Source organism: Teleopsis dalmanni, chromosome 1, assembly GCF_002237135.1.
Source record: "Teleopsis dalmanni isolate 2A chromosome 1, ASM223713v2, whole genome shotgun sequence".
In the NCBI taxonomy this organism is placed as follows: Eukaryota; Metazoa; Arthropoda; class Insecta; order Diptera; family Diopsidae; genus Teleopsis; species Teleopsis dalmanni.
Window position 1 is genome coordinate 66,858,014 of NC_051846.1, and position 7,373 is coordinate 66,865,386.

The window sequence follows — 7,373 nt, forward strand, 5'->3', positions numbered from 1 at the left end:
TGCTATTCTCTGTGAACAATGTTTTCACCATAGAGCTGTAGGTTAAGATTAACTATTTTCTATTGAAAAAGGTAATCATTTATAAAATATTGCACTAATTCTATTTTTATTTCGCATCATGCTTACTTAACTCAGTGATAATTTAAGCTGTATATTTTTAATATAACATTTAGAGAACTACTTTGACAAGCAAGTAGAGTATTTTAATAAAGCCTTGAAAGTTTATTTAGCTATTTCCAGCATCAGAATTGAATTATTTATATTTATTTTATACTATAAATATTATTATAAATGCAAATGAAATTATTCAAATTATTGTATACATTTTGAAACCGTTTAAATACTGGCACAATAAATAATCTGAAATCATAAATGTTCCACTAATCCGCATATATAAATTTTGCAAAATAATTCTAAAATCCAAAACTAATACAAACATAATTAAAAACAATTCATACAACACTTATATGTATAGACATACATATATATGAACATACATACAATAAACATGAGCTCATGCCTGCGATTATACGCGCTCCAATGAAGGATTTTTTCTATGTTTAACTATGATTATTCATAATTTACGGATACAAGACCGTATCGCCACATGTCAACACCACAAAATATAAATACGCGTCATTATCGCCGCCATCATAAATTACCAATAAATCCGCCGGAAACTATGTTTTCAAACGATGTCAGCTACTAGGTAATGGGTTGACGGGTAATACGTTATGCTCGTTTAGTTATCGTTGTCTGCATGAATAGAATCCTGTCAATTTTTGCATATCTGCAAACACTCTTCCATATTCGCGTAGACGGGTATGGATGTTTGAGTACGTTAAGTGCTTGCGTACGTCCGTAATACATGCCTGGACTTCCTGTGAAGAGTTTGCTTAAAGGGTTAAACGTGTAAACAATTGCTTCGACGTTGGTTTTAAGGTGAGCTTAAATAAATTGTGTGAACATATATTTTTGTGTTTCTGTAGCTATGTAAATATATAGGTTTTAATATATGCATTATTTGTATTTACTCAAGGACTTACCTGTATATGTGTGTGTAATGCAAATTTTAATTTATTTTGCATACATTTCCTTAGATTACGCATATCAGTGCGTATACGTAACATTCACTCGGCGTGCTTTTGTTATGCGATACCTATCGAGGCTGTACTCCTTCCTGCCTTCCAGGCATAATAACTGTTTATCAATTGTTTTAAAATCATTCAATTATATTTTTGTATTTACACATGTAATAACAATGCATTTATTTTATCTTCAAGATGTTGACAATATGTAGTTATTTTACAAAATAAATATGAAACTCATGCATTTTTAATATTAATTATATCAATAACTGTTTTACAATAATTGTATGTGCAAAAGTTGAGAAAATAAACGAATTTCAAATTCATATTAGGTTTGAGGTTTTGTAGCAACACAATAGATGTCAGTTTAGATAAATAGTTCGATTAGGAAACACAAATTTAATTAAATAATGTTGATTGCATTTATTGAATTTACCTCACATTTTTTGCACTTTTATACAGAGAACATTTTAAATGCAATTGAAGATTATCAATAAGTATATTGTTAGGATGGTAGTACAGTTATCGCATCAGACCCATGTCTGATATTACGCGAGATTAAAATAGTATTTCAGAAAAATTACCAAGAATACCTCTTAAGGTTGCCTCTTAAGTCTTACGCTTAGACAACACTAAATATTAGCCGATCAGTTTTGATGTTTCTGTTCGAAAGTTTAACATTACCTAAAATAAATATCATTACACAGGGACGAGTTCGAAGCCTGGCACTTGCAGTCCAAACAATTATATACGGACTATAAACTAATTAAATAAAATTCGATTATTTCCAAAGACCACTGATTAAGAGTACTTGACAATACTCGAAACAGCGTTGTATGGTCAGCCAAATTTCAATAAAATTAAAAATAAAAAATTTTTGTCTTTGTCCTTTCTTTGCTATTCGAATCCGTCTAACTTTTAAATAGTTTCTTTCGTCATAAAAAGACACGCTATTATCGGCAAGAAAAAATTAACCTTAAATATCATTACGTTTTAGTTTACGCACATTTATTTACAATATTTACATAGATTCTTAATTGTATCTCTTTTATTAAGAGAGATTGAAAGCCTCAACGATATCCAGGCATTTTTATGGAAATAGACCACTTTCCACTAAAAGGAAATCAAATATTCTCATTGAGATGATCAGTCTTATGGTACGTTTTCTTACAGATCACTACAAACTAGAGAACAATGCCAGAAGATTAAATCTCCCTTTCAATCATAACTGTCGCAGCTGTAAGAAAGACGTCATCGTCTCTCATCTGCACTGTCTTTGTCCAGCTCATGCATGGCGGCGACTCAACACTTTAGAGGCCCCTTTCTTGAGGATCTTGTCAGATCATTTATAAGATCTGACACTAAACAACACTTTAAGCTTACCGAATGGTTCTCTGTGGTTTTAAACCCAGAACTTTTTCTTTATATACGGCCACAAAATGAGTGGATTCTCTAAGAATCGCCGGTATAACCTAACCTAATTGTGTCTCTGACAAAAAAAATGGAATGGAACATTTTGATGGGATGATTTTTTATGCTTTTCAATGCGGATTAACCAGAAAAAAATGCATTGATCAACTTAGTTCGACCTTTGGTGATAAAGCGTCACATCAACTGACTGGAATATGCTGTTCCAATGAGTTCTAAGAACGGCTATTGTTCCAAAAAACATCAATGCACTGCAAGAAATAATTGATGGATCGGTATATTACATTCCGGGAGTTAGAAATTCGTATCATTCGTTTTTCTACGCCCGAACAGCTCGTTGAGGCATTTAAAATCCTGGTTTCGGATATACCAGTTTCAGATTTGCAAAATTTTTTTCAAAAATTAGTTCGATTATATTCAAAAATATATTGATCATTATGGAGAATACTTGGAAAAACAATAAAACCATTTTCACTGATTGCTTATTGTGTTTCCATTATTATGGGCTTAAATAATGACTGACTGACTTAAAAAACAGTCATCGTTGCAGCGTCATTTGAACGACTTAACTGTTTAATATCACTGGTGTGATGGCTTTATATTTGTTAATACATTTTAATAAGGACAATGGATTTTGGTTTAATATTATTTCGTAATATAAATCAATAATTAATTAACATTTACAACCTTTCTTATCCATTATATTTAAAATATAAAACTATTAACCTCTACATAAAACTTGAAAACTTTTAATTAATCATTGGAATATTAAACAGAACGTTCTAGTAAATAGAATTCATGGCGACCACCATTTGCTGTCACCCTTCTTCAACTGTCTAATTTTCAGTGTTATCAAATGATTTCTTAATTTTTACAGCCACTCTCCTCTCAATAACTGAGTATCTACAGTTCGGATTTTATTTCATATCCTGTATGCAAATATAATTATTTTTGTTGAACATACATGCCGTACGTTCGAAGTGGTAATGGCAGCTCATCGGTATTCTTTTCGAAGAACGCAGGTCTTTAAGGTCGATTGATATTTTATAGTTTATACCTTCGCTGCTTTCGTTCAGAGCAATCACTAACCGCATGGGGCGGTACGCAGATCTTAGATAAATCATTGAATATCAGGAATACTCAAATTAGTCAGTGAGATGGGCGGGACTCTGCAGAATCCCCCCAGCTATCATAGAGTAAAAGTGCCCAGATGCACTAACTCGGAAAAGGCTTAACATAACCTTCCCTGCTTGTAATGAAACCACGATTGCTTATTCTTTTCTAAACTTCATATGGTACCTTATAATGAATAGTGGTTTCTTCACATGATCTGCTCGAGGATATATATGTGTGCATATATTTATATTCTTGTGAATAAACATCGATATCAGAGACCAATGGCTGCGAATGAAGTTATTTTAAATACTTTCGGAATTATAATCAGAATTATTTTGTGTTTTCATTACGCTCAAAGTCATTGAAAGAATTACTTGGTAAGCAAAGAGTGAGGCCATAGCATTTTTAAGAGGCGTGTTTATAACTTTACACCATATATATGTGCACAATGTATGGACTATTAAAACTGACAACTTTTAAATATGAATGTGAATATTAGGAAGTATAAGAACTGATTATTGATTGGTTGGTTATAGTGACTGATAATTTTCCACCTTAATAATTCTTAAATATTTGCCTCTTTGGTATCATATTTTTTTGCAAAAAACTCATGTATATATACATTACATATACATATACATATACATATATACATTAAATTGATAAATTCTTATTAATAACAAATCTAGGAGTTCGTCGCGAAAATATTTCTCTAAAAATCTGTTCCTACTGAGAGTTAAAACTGGGCGGTCTGATACTGGAAACTATCCAAAACTAGTACTTGATATTAACCAGTATTCGCAGTTGATGATAATGGTATTCGAAATTGTTACACGATCAACCCATAATTGAGTTTAAATTAAAGTTTTGATCAATTTTATCAATAAAAGACAAGTCTTACAGAATTTTAATATTAGGCAGAAACTTGAGTATATAATATTGTTAATTTCAAAAAAATTATACATTTTATTTTATTCAAAATATTTTCGATCGTTGGCTATAATTTTCGACCTTCTTTTTGGCAGTTGAAGAACCAATGAAAAAAAAAGTATTTATCTTTTGAGGTGATCCATTTATCGAGCCATTTTTTAGTTTTTCGTTGTTTCTGAAGCGCTGGTCTCGAAAAATGACTCGGATCAACTTGTAATCTAGTGAAGCATAACGCAAAATCAGTTTACGTTGATATGCATGGTACGCCTAAATGAACCCTTAATTTTTTGCTTTTAGGGCTATCGTAGTAAATCAATTTTTCATCGCCATTCACAAATTAATACAAAGCATCCATGGTTTCTTGTAAGCAAAGAATTAAAACTTTAAATGATTTTCAATGTTGGCTTATGTCAGTTCATGTGGTACTCATTTTCCTTATTTTTAAATTATTTTCGTGGCTTGTAAGCGTTTGCGTATGACTGTTTGAGAGATCGTTTTTTTTTCTATTTAAGCTGTTTATATTAAAATAAGAGGCATTGACACTCTCTTTATTATGAAATATTAGTTTTCAAAAAATTTTAAGTCACGTGTAACATTATGTGCCTCACTTTAACTACTCCTGTGGTATCTTCAATATTTGGAATATTTTTTTGTAATCAATAAACCGTTCTTACTATGATTATAATACTCAAATTTATTTTAAAATAAGTGGAAATATTTACATAAATGAAATAAAATTAGCTCACTAAATTATTAAAAATTTTTTTAATGCAAAAAAGAAAAATTTGCATAATTAATTTCACATTTTTCTCTACTATTTTTAAGATATTTTAAAATTGTTTGAATTTAAAATTATTAAATATTTTTAATAATATTTTGACAAAATCATCAACGCAATAATGCCAAAATATAAGCAAAAATTAACGCCCAAATGTGGAAATGTGGAAAAATTAACAAGCAACTAATTTAAAATGAAAATAATGTCAATAACTGAATTTTAGCCCCACCTTATATAGTATGGCTGGGATATGTTAGTGTTCACCATTCAACACATCCAATAAAATCCAATTTGATGGAAAAACCTACGCGATTTAATGATTAAAACCACATACACAAGCTTGTAGCGCTAAAATATTTTGCTAATTTTCACTAATATTTGTTGCTATTTCATTGTTGTTGTCGTCGTAGTGGATGTTGTTGTTTTGTTAGTGTTGAGTGCTTAAAATATTTATACAACTGCAACGGATCGTGTGTTAATTGCAATGGAAGATTTAGGCAGAAATGCACTTTCAAATATTTAAACGCATTTAATTAAAACACGTAAATGAAACCACATAAATCACACAAATTAAATTACACGTGTTTCATAGCATAATTTCAGGCCGTTCGTATATATAATTTTTTAGTAAAATTATTTTAAATATTTCAGATAAAATCAAATTTAACAAATATAAAAAAATCTACAAAAAATAAACTAATACTCTTTTACTGCATATTTTTTTACATTTAAAAAATAAAGTAAATGTTTTACTACTTTTACAGCATTTTTATACGTTTTGGCTCTTCTCTCGCTCCTGCCCCTCATTCTATTTTGTTTTAATACTATGCTTTAATATGTTATAATAATACCAGCGTGTGAAAATTGTATCTTTCCGCATATGTGCATATCAAATGCATTTATTTATCTATTCTAAAATTTTTTATCATTTTTTTCCATTTATTTCTTTGCAACAATTTCATTTTGGACTTGGCTATTTCCTTTTGGTTTTAAAAACTTTTCGTTTCCATCCGTATTTAAGCTTTCAATTAAACCTTTGATATTCTATACAAAAACAAAAATCAACAGAAATTTCAGCAGCAAACAACAACAAATTGCTTATGTGGGTAGAGCATTACTTTTAATCTCCTCTGGTCAAAAGTCAAACAGTCATGCGGTATTAGGTTTAGGCTATCTGGTTTAGTTCGTTTAATAGTATTGGTTTCAGCACATTTGAATATCCGCATTAAATAAAGAAGATTAAAAACAAATTCTAAGCACAGTTTCAGATTGAATTTGAAAAAGATAAACTTTCTATTCCTCTCCTGAGCACATATTGATGAATTTATAATGATTACAAATTAAAATTTCATTTTAAATACGTTATTTTGGATTCAACACATACCAAGCAGATGATTGAAAAATTAGGATTCAAGTAAATTTTATTTCACATTCTTGCTAAGCAATACTACTGAATATTTTCATAAAAATTTTAGTTCCTATATATTTTACTTTACTATACATTAAAATTTATAGTTATAACAATTTTTGATTTGTATTATCTAATTTCATAAAATTTTAAATTTATTTATCGACCTGTTTTTTTATAATTATTTTTATGTTTTTTTTTCTATAATGCAGTATAAACAATAGAATAAATAGGATGACGTAGATATAGTTTTAGTAATATTAATTTATGTTAGTTCGTAATCCTGGTGATGACTCCCAAGAAGATATTAAACAAACGTTAAATTATTAAAAAAAAATGACCCATAGCCAGACACAAAAAAAAAATATATACATATATATATATATATATATATATCTAATTCAATTATCTAATTCTTTTATAACACTGTTATTAGAGTCACTTTGAAACCAATATGAAGAAGATATAAATATAAGTGTAAATATAGATATAAATATATGGCATTATATAGATTTAAACAAATCAAATTTTTGTATCTAACTTAAAAATTCATAATGGCAAAAGAAAAACAACACAACTTTTCTATCTTTGTTTACATTATTGGATTAACAAGATCCCAATTGCC